This window comes from Helianthus annuus, chromosome 3 (assembly GCF_002127325.2).
Source record: "Helianthus annuus cultivar XRQ/B chromosome 3, HanXRQr2.0-SUNRISE, whole genome shotgun sequence".
Taxonomy (NCBI): domain Eukaryota; kingdom Viridiplantae; phylum Streptophyta; class Magnoliopsida; order Asterales; family Asteraceae; genus Helianthus; species Helianthus annuus.
Window position 1 is genome coordinate 135714637 of NC_035435.2, and position 15449 is coordinate 135730085.

General features: G+C 34.6%; 1 long non-coding RNA gene across 1 annotated transcript; it reads right to left on the bottom strand.

Annotated features, from left to right (window-relative positions):
- Positions 1-12909: 12909 nt before the first annotated feature.
- On the bottom strand, positions 12910-14200 carry LOC110927993. Its single transcript, XR_002586058.2, has 2 exons — positions 14120-14200; positions 12910-13065 (listed from the first exon to the last, which is right to left on the bottom strand). It is a non-coding gene; the product is annotated as an uncharacterized LOC110927993 (long non-coding RNA).
- Positions 14201-15449: the final 1249 nt, after the last annotated feature.

Consider the following 15449-nt stretch of genomic DNA (forward strand, 5'->3'; position numbering starts at 1 on the left):
AGCATAAATCGAAATCTGAGCGGATTGTGCCTCTCTTTCATATTCCCCATTTAACCCTTCACTATCATCAAATTCCTCATCACCATGTATTTCCAAAATGTAAATATGTTTGAACTTACAGTTATCGGTAGGCGAATACTTTTCACTACACCAAAAACATTCCCCCTTAGCCCTCTTTTCTTCAGCCACTTTAGCAGGAACCCTCTTGACATTTTTTTAACATTTTATTGGCTGGAGGTGTAGGTAACAAAGCTAAGGTACTATTGGAATTCACCAAATTTTTGTTATTCATTGTTGAACCTATTTTGGAGCCTGATGTATTCACACTATAACTGTTAGACTTCTTGATCTCTTTTTCACCAAACAAAGTAGTATATACTACATTTTGTTGTTTAGCCATTGCTATTGCATCTCTCATAGTTTTAGGCTTAAAAATCTTAACCAAACATCGAATTTCAGGTTTCAAACCTCCCACATATAGACTAGCAGCATATTCATCAGATAGTTTAACTCTATTTAATAAGGAATCAAACTCTTTGGTATAATCATGAAGTGAACCTGTTTGATTGAGTTTTTCAATTCTTCCATAGCATCTCTGATAATCTTTCCGAAAACCTCGTGACTGCTGATCTTGAATACTCTTCCCAACTGATATCATCAACATCTCTATTCTGACTATCAACATAACCTTGGTGCCATTCCAAAGCTGCCCCCCTCCAAATTAATAAATGCCTAATGAACTTTCGCATTTCAGGTGTTTTATCTACTGCAAAGAAATGATTACAACGAATTATCCATCCTTCCCCTTCATCTCCATTAAATTTTGGAAAATCTAAACGACCAGTACGGACTAATCGTTGTTCCTGATAATCCCTCCCTTTATCATTGTTTAATTTGTTGTTGATTTCAGCCATTTGTGTGATCAATGTCGTCATACTGATCTGCAACATCTTAATAGCCTCAGAATTTTGAGCAAGAATCGCTTGTTGTCCTTCAATTAAACTTGCATTTCCAGAAGCTAATTTCTCGAGCTTCTCCATTTCTTGTAATCTTGTCGTCATCACAAAATTAGGTCAAAAACTGTTCTGAATTGTTTTACTGAATTATTGTAAGTTGTTGATACTGGAACAATCAGTATCAAGAATTGAATTGAAACAAGTGAATCGACCGAACAAAAACCGAATTCAAGCTGAATTGAACGGAATCAATGGTGTATTTATCAGAAAATTTGATCGGAATTGATGATTTGAGATCGAATTCGAGCTCCGATGAGGATCGGTAGCTCTAATACCAATGTTACGATAAGAACTGTAAGAGAGAATCGTAAGAGAAACGAGAGTCATAACGTGTGTTCGTGATTCATTATTTTTAAGTTTTCTTTCTTTTTTCGGCTTAACGATCCCATCCCAAAACATGGATCCTAAATTCTAGTTATAATCAAGAATTAAACTATATCAATCATCAAAGTTATTTGTGTTTTAAAAGAATAAAGTTTTCAAAAGAGCCCCACTACATGTGTTCCATGTTTTATTTTACTAAATCACAGTCAGGTAGCGAGATATTCATTTAATAGATTTTTTTTATTTGTCCCCTTCAAAGAACATGTTCATAGTATTATATATATATATATATATATAGGGTAAGGTTCTCGCAATAAAGGGTGGTTCCTAACGGATCATTGTCCTATATATATATAGTGAAGAGTTCAAATGAGAAAAATATTTTTGTAAGAAGAAAAAAGAAGTTTCAACCAATAAGAATGCTTCATTTTACTTATTTAATATTTGCATTTAATTTTAATATAAGGGTATATTTGTAAACTTACATAGATCATTAATTTCTAGTTTTCCTATTTAACAGTTAACTACATTAAATTTGTAACTTATTTTCAAAATATATATTTTTTCAAAAAACTAAAAAAATATAATTTAAAGTGTAGGACAAATTACTAGGTGTGTATGATAAATTGCGAGTTGTGTAGGATAAATTTAAATATGTGCAGGATAATTTTCGAAATGTGTAGGATAACTTTTTATGCGTGTAGTAAAGAAAATAGTGTAGAAAATAATAGTCTTTATGAGTAATTAATTAATTAATGATAGTAATAAATGAGCTGAAAAAATACTACTTAATATTTTACAATTGTACCCTTTGTTCCTTTTGTTATCAACTAAATTTTCTTCTCAAATGAACCTCCTCCTATGTATATATATATATATATAGGGCAAGGATAAATTAAAAACCTCCTTGAGTTGAAGAAACCCTGAAACCCAATAACAACCATTGATTAGAGCTGATGGATGGCTAGAATTAACTTTTGGCATCTGTTGCTTTTTCTATCCTTGTCTCTCAATTTTTAAATATGTAAGATGTACGTAAAGGGTAAAATGGAAAGTATAATACACTTATATCTTACAAAAAAAAGAAAAGTCTGCATGTTGTAAGAAAGCCTCAAATCCACTTAATCATCACCCTATAAGCCTACCTATATGGTTATCAGAGTTCATTAATTCAAAAACCAAACACACAAGACTCTCTCTCTCTCTCTCTCTCTCTCTCTCTCTCTCTTTCAGAATCTTCATCCTTTCTTCATCCATACCCAAAAAAATCGCCGGAGATTTTCATCAAGAAAGAGAATTCAGACCAAAATCCTGACGAATATTTCCGTCCAGAGCAAAATTTGCCGGAGATATTCAACAAAAACATCAGAATTTCAAGTGTGTCGGTCTTTCTTAACTAGAATTATGAACTTTGTTGTAACTATACAGATTTGGGTTGTGTTAAATGGAGTATTTCTATGGTTTTAAAGAGTTTTGGTGTGTCGTAACAAGAGATTTCTCGGTTCCTTTATAAACCCATATGGGTTTTCTTAATGACTGTGTACCGTTAGGGTTTTTCTTTTTTTGAATCGTCTCACGTATTGTGTAAAAATGGAGTATTTCTATGGTTTTAAAAGGTTTTGATGTGTCTTAACAAGAGATTTCTCGGGTCCTTTATAAACCCATCTGGGTTTTCTTAATGACTGTGTACGGTTAGGGTTTTTCTTTTTCTGAATCATCTCACGTTTTAGACACTTAATTAAGAGCGTTTTTGGATGAATACGTGATCATTTGGGGGGGGGTCTGATTTGTGTGTTAATGTTGATTTGAGGAAATAAATTACACTAATACTCTGTTATTAGAAAAAACGACTATTTAGGGTTTATCAATACATAATGAAAAGTGGAAGAAAATATTAAGGTTTTAGGGGGATAATGAAAAATAAAAGGATAAAATGGGTGGGAAGAATGTTCATCTGAGAAAATAATCTATGTTTGCTATAAATTGAACTGGTCCATAGTGATCTACTAGTTATTGTGGTCCTGCATTTGTTATCTACTAGTCATTTATCTGAGCTATAATCTGGACCATAAATTGACTGCCTCTTAATCTGATGCTTTGTTGGATTACCTGGTACTTTGCAGTAATTAGTTGTTACAGATAAGTATAATAAAACACATCCGAGGAAAAAATGCGCCCAAGTTTATAATTACAAAAACTGTTATTAATTATGTTTATACATTCTTTTATTAATGTTGTTTACAATTAAAAAATGCAGCTAAAAAGGCTCGCCATACCCCTGTTGTCGAGAAACGCGTAAACAGGCAACTAATATGTACGTAAATACTTTGAATTCATTACATGCTTGTTGTCATGTTTATGTCTAATGTATGTAAGCGTTCTAATTAGTGACAGCGGATGCTAACAGGGGTGGTCCAGCAACACGAACAAGAGGAGGTAAAAAAAGTTTAAAATTAGTCTTTTTTTTGTTTGATTGTTAAGACATATATAATTTGTAAAGCTTGTTAATGGTTTATGATATATATAAAACATGTACAAATGTAGGTCAGCAAGCGCATTGTGCTAAGAAAGGGCAAAAGGGAAGCTAATAAGTACGTACAAACATTTTTTTTTCTTTTGCTTGTCTTAGAATTATGTTTTATAGAAATCATTAAACAAACTTCGTGCCTCAGTTTCACCGGACAATGATTTGGACACCCCCAGGCAAAACATGGAGAAGTTAAAAAATGTATGTTTTTTTAGGTATAGAAGTTTTTTTTGTTACATCTTATTGACATCTAATATTTATGTACATGAACTTTGTAAAACATTCTAAGCTGACGGCGATGCGAGCGGTCCAGCAACACGTACCAGAGGAGGTACAATGCTGTTTTAGACGTGATCTTTAGGAATCTAAATAAAGATATGTTTCGATACTTTAATACTGATTGTTAAAAAAAATCTATATTTACAGGTCAGCAATCACGGGCGCATAGCAAAGCAAAGAAATTTGTCAAAAGGAAGCTAATAAGTACGTATACAAAACTTTTTCTCCATCTTTAGAAAATATGTAAATCGTAACAGAAAGTTGGTGTGTTAGTTTCAGTTGACAGCGACTCAGATAGGAATGGAGATTTGTTAAATAACAACGCCTTGGGTGACAATGGTCGTGTAGTTCAGGCAAGAAAGGATGCAGTTGTTGTGGGAAAAACAAAAAAAGGAAAACATGAACGCGTGAAAAGTCGAAGTGGGAAACACCCAAAAACCACGCATAAGTGGTCTAGAATAAAAACACGTTCAGCGCCTATGCAATTGTACAAATGCATCAAGTCTCTAACCAGTAACCAACAAGAGGACGTGAAGAGGATGGGGTTTGGTAAGATGCTACCATTCAACGTCAGTGGGATACCTGCAAAACTTGCGCAATATGTTGTGGACTGCTTCAACACCAAAGAAATGGCTATTGAGATGTCATGTGGGTCAATAAACGTTGATGTTGAGTCTGTCCATGATCTTCTAGGAATTCCTAACAAAGGGATTAACATGCAAAATGTAAGAGCATATGAAAAGCTTGATGTTGCTGTTATGACATGGAGAAAACGATACCATGCACGATTTGTGGCACCGACGAAGCTGGCACAATCTATAATGACAACTGATAAACCCAATAGTTTTCATTTTCGACTAGACTTCCTAATGTTATTCTTAACCGTCATGGTTGAGTGTAATAGAAATGGACGGATGAAAGAATGGATTTTGAAAACTTTTACTGGAGATACAGATTTCAGTAAAATAAATTGGTGTGCCTATGTGATTCAGCAAATTAAATCATACAAAGTTGGATGGAAGAGGTGTGATCCTGATTCTCCATTTTCCGGACCACTCACAATTTTGGCTGTAAGTGTTTTTTGTATCAAAACTTACTAAAAATATAGGTATACAACATTTGTTTAGTTATCTCACCACTTGACATTGTTATTGTTTTTTTTTTCTTTTTTTGTCATTACACAGCTACTATACGTCGACCGAGTTAAATGCATCGGATTTGAAGTTGACCGGTTAATAAACCCAATCGTATGCTGGAATAAAAACGAACTGAAAATAGAGAAAGAATGGAGATTAAAAGAGGTGGCTTTGGTAGAGGGGAGTTGCATGAAGTTGCTGTGGTTCAACGGGAATCAAGTAAAACTGAGTTACGTATTAATGATGAAGTTCTCAATGTAAGATTAGTAATCATAACCAGTTAGAAAATAATTATCTTTTTACAACATTAGTTACAAATTGTATTTTAAAACTTTGTTTGTAGAATGAGATCGTATCTATAGAAAAAAACATTTGGATGTCATAGAAGCAAAGAAGGTGACGGTGCAAACAAAATTGGAAGTGGTGTTTAATGCTCATCCACACAACGAGCAAGTTAAGAAATTGATAGAACGGTTTGAAAAAATTGTACACTCTAGAAAAACAAGGGTATGGTTGGCGCCTGATACCCCACGGAAAAAAAATTGCTGGAGTCCTCATGTCTCTCAACAACACAATGCAAAACCCCGAAAATGATTACACAGAAGGTAATACGGATAACGGATAAATCAGTACCCTGAAGATGTATCTAGTTTTTCTACAAACTGTAACTAATTTGTTTTTTTGACAAATGCAGACCCTAAAGATGATGACGCAACTGCAGCTGATGTGGCAAACATCGATGGCATGAACTTTTTTACATACCTATTTGCCTTTTTTGCGTTCCCATAATCATTTACACAAAAAAAAAGTATTTGTAAGTATTTGTAGCTCAATATACAATGCGAGAGAACTTATTGTGTAAGACTTGCTGAAACAAGGAAATTGTGAACGAATTTGTGAATAGGAATGTACTTATTGCAAGTCCGTTCACATTAGTTCAGCCGCAAGCTCATCAGCCATTTTATGAAATCTCATCAATCCAATCACATGAACCTACACTTTCTTATCATCTTAGGCAAAGGACACAATCTGCAAAATTTCTTAAAAAAACTGTTTTTTCTGTTCTTAAGATTCAATCGATTTACTCTTACAAGTTAAAATTTAAGTTAAAGATAGATTAACAAGGTCTTTTTTGATAACATCCCAAATATAATACTACCATTAAAAATCCCTATGTGTGATAGTTCAAAACCTTGATGAACATTTAGTGGATCATGATCATGTATTGAATCTTTAAATACCAATCGTTTATAAAACAAATAAAGATAATTGACAGGTTCAACTACATACGATCATGGGAATGTGCCAGAGAAAAAACGCACTGCTGCGACTGATAATTTACAAAAAAAAAAAAAAAAAAAAAAAAAAAAAAAACCGAGGTGCAAAAAATATCATACAGGCACATGTGATAATAAGCTGTATAGAAAGCTCATTGAGTTGATTGGCACATTTAACTATTTTTAATACTGTTTTTTTAAATGTATGTAGCATCTGGCGGTGATTGGAGTGATGGTGATGCCAAGCGAAGGAAGAAAGTTGTGTCTGCGAAAGGTCACTTTAGTGATGGCAAACCTAACAAAAATCTTATATGTGCAAAAAGGTAATCTTAATTTCTTGTTTTGAAATAGAAACTCCACTATAGAACCATACACGACAACATACACGTGCACTAATTGTAGGTACAAAAATAATAAAGAAAACATAGTGAAAACAATGTTACATTTCTCTACAAATAAAAAAAATGTAACATGTTTTAATTAACAATAAAGTAAAAAGTCATACATAGTAACGCGCTAAAGTAACGTTAACCATCTTATGGAGGTGCTAAATGCAAACTAAACCTAACATGTGTATATGTGACCGCATTTAACTAACTAGATGGGGGTGAGGGTAACAAAACACAAGAGATCATACATGATGAAGAAAGTGGCAGATATACCACAGCAGGTTCGATAGCTACTACAGAAAAAAGTGGCGGATGTGGAGTTATACGCGACGAAGAAAATGAGGCAAAACATGAAGAGACGAAAGCTAAACTGACAAGTAAGTTCTAGGTGTTTTTTTTTTCATTCAACCATTATATAAACTCAGGTATAAGCTGTTACATGTATATAAAAATCAAGAAAAACCGATCATACACAAACAAACTAACACGTATATGTATGTCTACATGTAAATGAATAGAATTGGACAGGAGCAACGAAACAAAGAACATGCCATGATTGCTTGATGGGCCTACCTTTCACCTACTCACACAAGACGTCGAACTAGGTAAGTCATGATTCAAAAAAAAAAAAAACAAACGTGAACATGTGTTATTTGTGTACACAACAGAAAATGGCACTTATCAGAAACAAAAAAAATTGCAGGTGCTGATGTCGATGATATTGATAATACGGAAACTTCCGTACCACCTGATGTGCAAAAAAGTGATGGCATAAATCAAGAAGATACCAAAAATACAATCAATGGTAAGTTCTACATGTTTTTAACTTTGTTCAAACATTATAATAAATTTGGCATTTTTTGGTTAATACTAACGAACAAAAAATAAAATTAAGCAGACAAGGGAACGGCTGAAAATGATATCACACATAAGGCTTGGGTAAACGCACTTGAAACAAGATGAAGAAAACCATTTGCAATGGCGGACCCAGAAATTATTTGCTGGGGGTGCGGATGAGTGGTTCAAGCATATTTTCAGGGGGTGTGGTCAAGTTTTTTGCCTAAAAAATACACTAAATTTGTTTTTTCAAGGGGTGCGCTCGCCCACCCTGGGTTTAATGTAGGTCCGCCCATGACCATTTGGTAGGCTCAACCGGTCATGCGATGACCATGATGACGAAATGGAAATCGATATTAGATCGGAAGAACAACGTATATGGGATTTTCTGTTCGATGTGAAATACTCAATGTAAGCTTCCATTTAAATATTAAAATATTAGTTGTTATATTATGCAAAGCTTTGCTCCTGATAGATTAGGGAATGTTTTGCTCCAAATAGTATGTTTTTTTTCGAATTGTCTATTTTGTTTTACATGTATAACATACGTTTTTTCACGAACAACATACAGGCCACGAAAAATGGTCATCTCTTTGTCTAGCGGGGTAATAAAAAAATTTGGTCAATCTGCTGAGTAAGTTCAGTTATATAAAATATACGTAAAACATAGTAGTGCTAGTTTTTTAATATCCAAAATCTATTTTAAAAATCTAATATTGTCTTACGTAGAGATATTATCTTCAAGAGTATGTACGGCGTCGAAATCACAAAGACGCTGGTGCGCACATTGAGGGAGGAAGTGAAGGTGTACTCTGATGTGGTTGATGCTTGGGTAGATGTAATGAATTATGAAGAAGTTGATAGAACCGTCGGCTGCGAGACGCGTATTTATTTTAGAACTACTGCCATAGTAAGTATTCATACTATATTATTTGATCTTTGTCTATGATGTTGGATTTATTAAAGTTTGTTTGTGGGTCATGGGTTACGGGGCATCTAAATCAGTAGTAACTTTTGATTTGAGTCTTTTGGAACGTTGTAAGTTTGCCTATTTAAAGGCATTTTTTGGTTTATTGGAATTCGTTTCTTGCACCACTTTATTGACACATCTTATTTGTAAAAAAAAAAAAAACCGAACAGCTGGTTATTGACAGATTCTACTTTTGATGATGACGAACGTATGAAAACGTTCCGCGAAAGGATGATGGGAGCCGGCGCATATGAACTCATTGGGATCAAAATGCTTTTCTTTCCAATCCTAGAGAATGATCAATATTACTTGATTGTTTTTTATCTGGAAAACGGCGCAATAATCGTCATAGACCACAAGCCTGATCGCACACCCTTAGTTGGCATTAGGGATCATCAAGATTACTACGATAAAGATACACCATAAAAAGTGGTTAGTCATTTTCTTTTCTTGTAAACATTGGGATGAAAAACAATAACTCATTCCAAAACTGATTACTTTATTGTTTTTTAATAGAAGCATATGTTGGTCGCTTATTTGGAGCGTTCCGAACATCCGTCAAAGGATCAACTTGCAGCCGCCAAGATTAAGAGGTGTGATATCCATTGGGTGACCCCTGCGCATCCAATGGATAGTGCAATATTCCTTATGCAGCACATGCAGAATTTTAACGGCATCAATGAACCTTTTGAATGTGGTTTTAGCGGCCATTGGAAGAGAAAGCAAAAACAGCTTCTTGCCTTCCGAAAAAAATTCGCTACACGCATACTACTCTCTGATGTGAATTTAATGAAGGGAAAGGTTCGCGATGCCGCATTATCAGTGTAAGCTGCTGCTCCATATGCTAATGTTATGTTTTTTTGTGGACAACTTAAAAGATTTAACTCGTACTTTGTCGGTTGGCTCTCTATGTATTTGACTATTTATGTATGTCGTTGATTTGGAACACATGTCTTTATGTGTACTTTTAACGTTACATTTTGGTGAACCATAAGTACCCTAATGGAAAGTTTGACTAAGATATATATTTTCCTTTGAAAAGCATACAATGTTATGTAGTAAAAAAATGTGTAACAATGCAATATTTTCGTTTGATAACTTGTTTTATAACTTTAACAATGAATAAATGTAATACAATGTTACGTCTAATATGTGGGTTCTTTGCTGTAATAATTGGTGTTAGTTAAACAGTCGTAATTATCAGTACAACCTACTTTGTTATAAAAAAAATCAGTACAAAAAATACCTATTTTGTTACAAAAATCAGTACAAAAAAAAAGTAACAACATATATTAAAATGGGTCATCTCTTCGGTAAAGATATACATAAACACTACTCCTTGTTATAATAATTATATAAATAAAAAATGTACAATCTTAGAAATTAATGCTGCCAGTTTGGGAGTGTCCAATGTGCACAAGAAATATATCCATAGTACTCATTCATTCTAATAATATATATATATATATATATAAACAAAAAAATACAATCTCATATAAATGCCCCAGTATGGGGGAGTCTAAATTGGACAAAAGGGAAGGATATGGTTGATGTGTATAGTAAAGAAGGAAAAAACATAACTAATAAAAAAACAAAAAATGCGTAGTTCTATTTAACCCCATTGTCTCTTTGTCTTGTCTTACACATTTAAAAAAAGATATGTATGGATATGCTCTATACGACTAGTGTTAGTCTAACCCTCATGATTTGATAACTATAGTACAAGCATTTAATGAATCCCCATTGTCTCTTTGTGATGTGATAATAAAAAGATAATATATATATATATATATATATATATATATATTTATATGTATCACCTTTGGGTAAAAAAAGGAGGAAAGAATCAAAAGTTCAAAACTTTAATATAAAATGACAACAATTGTAAAGAAATTTGTTACATCAAGTGTAAATACTTGCTAAGAAATGACAGCCTTGTAAAAAAATGTACTGGTTGAAATACATGCAGTCTGTCTCATAGATGGGGTTTTGGCGGGAAAATACAAAGGAAGTGAAAAAAATAATTATATAAGTTACATTTATAAATGAAGTAAAAATGAAGACCCTAACATGATTTACATTTGCCCGGAAATTTATGTAACTTCTTTCATATATATAATATGATTATGTTACATTTGCCCAATAAAGCGAATTCAACATGTAACACCTCATGATTTCCTTACTTTCAAATATATAATATAATTATGTTACTTTCTTTCAAACAAACAGAAAGAGGAAAAAATACTTATCTTCTATGTTGGTTAGTGTATTACATTTAATGTTGATGTAAACAATCTAATTAAATTATCTACCTAACATCATTTGTTTGTCTATAAATTAAGCTCAAATGTAAACATTTGTTTCATCACTTGTTCACCATAAAAAAGGTGAAAAAAAACAACCTTATTATGTCTAGTCCATCATCACCATCTGACTCAAAACAGGTTACCAAACGATTGCGGAGAACTCTTTCATTCGAAATCCAAAATCCGAGATCGGATGGCAACCCAGAGTGTACTCAAATCACAAACACCTCGTCTCTTCCGTCAACACCGCCAACTGTTGAAGAAAATCTTGCTATGGATGCCAAGCTTATAAGTGACCTCCTTACTAACACTAAACCTGAAGCAACAACCCATGATGAGATGTGGTTAGATGAGGCACTTTTTGATGTTGACTGGGAATCATGTTTCCCCACTACGCAAGTTACCCCTGTCAAACACTCTTCATCTGTGGTGCTCGCTGATCCAACTAAACCAGTCAACGCCACCCAAGAGAACCCCCCTGCAGTTGATCCAAACGGTACCGATGATCCTGAAGATGATCCTATAGATGATGATTACTCTTGTTATTCTCCAAACACTCTTGTGTCGTGGGCCAAGCACAACCCATGGGAGAGTGAGCTTAGACCAGAACCATTCAGCACTGAAATCGAGTATGGCACTCCAAGCTCATATCTCGACTAAAATGTGGTGTTTATGCGAAGTTACTACTATGTGTGTGCGAATAAAGAATGTACCCCAGTTTTCCCTCTCTCATGCAATATAGGGGCTACTTTCCTTATGCTATGTTGTTTACCATATATATGGTGAACGTTGGAGAACTCTTTCATTCGAAATCCAAACTCCGAGATCGGATGGCAACCCAGAGTGTACTCAAATCACAAACACCCCGTCTCTTCCGTCAACACCGCCAACTGTTGAAGGAAATCTTGCTATGGATGCCAAGCTTATTAGTGACCTCCTTACTAACACTAAACCTAAAGCAACAACCCATGATGAGATGTGGTTAGATGAGGCAATTTTTGATGTTGACTGGGAATCATGTTTCCCCACTACACAAGTTACCCCTGTCAAACATTCTTCATCTGTGGTGCTCACTGATCCAACTAAACCAGTCAACGCCACCCAAGAGAACCCCCTACAGTTGATCCAAACGGTACTGATGATCCTGAAGATGATCCTATAGAAGATGATTACTCTTGTTATTCTCCAAACACTCTTGTGTCGTGGGCCAAGCACAACCCGTGGGAGAGTGAGCTTAGCCCAGAACCATTCAGCACTGAAATCGAGTATGGCACTCCAAGCTCGTATCTCGACTAAAATGTGGTGTTTCTGCGAAGTTACTACTATGTGTGTGCGAAAAAAGAATGTACCCCAGTTTTCCCTCTCTCATGCAATATAGGGGCTACTTTCCTTATGCTATGTTGTTTACCATATATATGGTGAACGTTATTATGTACTGAACTATTGTGTTAAATCTATGTTCTTCCAATCTACGTGTTAAGTTCCATTCAAAAAATCGTGTCGTTATTATATGTTTTCAACAAATACTGTCTTCCAGCATAACGAAAAACTAAAAAATAATTGATATCCTAAAAAAAGCTTACATAAGTTACACGCTTTTAAAAAAAATTAAAAAAAGAGTCACATGATCGAACACACTGTTACACCCAGATTTCACATTCCAAAATGCGATATAATCCTATTATTATTTAACAAAATTCGGGCATGACCCGTCCGTAATAAGAGCAATTCCCTGTCTGACTAACTTGTAAGAACTTAAATACGACACAGCGGAAGAATATGAATCCAAGAATTCCGTTCTTAATTAGATAAATCTATCACGTGAAGGTTCGAGTACGAAATGCCACATAATCATTAAAACGGATTTACAACTTTTTATAACATTAATGCTTCAAGACCTATATGAGTCAGACTATGTGACCTTTCTACCCCGTACAATCCTTGATCTCAACTCGAACTAAGCCCGTGTCACTTCGATAATGGTAGCGGAAACCCGAGCGATACCTGTGGACACCACGTACAACCAAACCATTAGTCATTAACACACCATACAACATTAAACAATATAATAGAAATTCGTAAGGCATTCTATAAAGTTATCACGGAATGGTCCAAGCACTTTCTTAAATACACTTATCCAAATCCAGTTTCATTCCTTCATGAAGCTGACATGCCCGTACCTGCATTCATTCCAACTCAAGGCACACTATTAATAACGTATTACTCGACGTATCTAAATCATGCACACATACATTCTTACATGCATACACACATACCTTCCTACATCTCTACATACATACATACGTACACTCATACGCACCTTTATACATACATATATACACATTTACATACATGCATACCTTCCTACATCTCTACCTACACGTACAATAATGGTGTGGGACCTAAACTTAGATTTAAATCCCATAAACATTAAAGGAATGATAAAAATTACATTTGGGAGGCCCACCGTAGTCCACGGATAACGTATTGAAGCCTACGATGCATAATCCACTTAAATAACAAGATTTCAGCTTTTGAGACTTGGGGAGGCCGTCGGCGACGGCCCTTGCATTTACCCGTAGCCAAAAATACCCGTAGGCAGTTAAATAAGGCATCTGGCAAAAACTGATTTTTCCAGGGGGCGTCGGCGACGGCCTCCAGAAAGTGAGTTTTCTTGCTGTGTTGTTTTGTCGTTCGTACGCACTAAAACTCGCATAACTTTTGAACCGTTTACCCTTTTAACCTCCCGTTTCTTCCTACATGCTCGTAAATTAGTCCTCAACCCTATGGACTCAAAATCCCACATCCGGATTAAGGAAATTCTTAACTTATGCGCTATCGGCTTATTATTCATTTACGGTTTATTCGACCCGTTCATGTTTTCATCAAACAACACATGCGTTTTAACATCAAGACTACGTTTTGACCTGTTACATCTACTTAACAAAAATCATTGGTTTCATACAACACATCCTTATTGGTCCTCAATTATCGTACTTAACTAACTAGCACATAACTTTACATAAACAACTAAGAAGCGATTACGGAAATCACTTACCTTTTTGTGTCCGTTCCCTTGCCTCCTTTTGACCTGTTTGCCTTTCTTTCTTGAGTCCATTTCCACATGATCCCTATGCTTTCATATCACGCAATCACATTCTTGTTAGTATGCATGATTGTACACTTAAATGATCATGTCGAATGCATGGTTCACGTTTGACTTTCATTAGTCAAGTCTAATAAACATAAGACATATACCCAAAATCACATCTCTTCCAACTCATATAATTCCTTACATAATTGCATATGACACACATTGTTATACATGCACCATATGACTTTATTGCATTGAAATTTGACAAGAGTCTAGCCATACTACTTATGCAAGGTTTGACTTCCAAAACTCAACGACCCATCTTATGGACTTTCGACTTAACCTCATATATCTGTGTCATCACATTAAGCTATAACAATGGCATTATGTAAACTTCATATTCATGATGTAATATGCTTACAACCACATGATCAATCCACTACATACACACACTTTCATAATATCAATACTACATATACTAAAGCTTTCGGGATCCCATAATAGACGACCATATTTGTGGTACATAACCAACATGATTTTACCATCCTTACTTGCTATACATTAACGCCAATTTCATTTCGTAATCTCAACTAAACCGTCAACTAAACACATAGTGTGTACCATACAATGTGAGTGAACAATGAAAGATACTAGTGCACATTTCTACCCAAACAAGACATCAATAAAACCTCCACATGGATTCAATCTTACACATGTTCCTTGTATAAGTTTACTGACAATTTAATCATTTACACATTGTATGTATGTTCATCCACTACTTGCATACATTTTCATATAATATCGTCGTTTAGTCATTTCATCAAACACTTGGCGTGCGTACCACTATCCAAGCATAATGTACAACTATTTCATGCATAAATCTTCTACATTCATAGATAGTTCATCAAATCCTCCTACTCACCATCATGTAGTATTTACAATTAAACATTCAACATATTATCATCACATTTTATTCAATTCATCAAACCATAATTCGTTATACACCATAATTCATCAATCTTTCAACAAGAATTGGACATAGATGGTGATTAAGTCATCATCATCACCATGACTAATGGGTTTTTACTTCTAAACATCAAATTAACACAAACTATACATAACCTATGTTTTACTTGATGATTCTAACCCTTATACATCATCAATTTCATACTAATTCACGGATTAAAACGTAACCCACTTCCTACATGATCACCAATCTTAGTTTTGAGACATACCTTATGATCCCCTTGTGTTGGTGATCACTAATTCACGTTCGGTTGTGAATTTGAGCTTC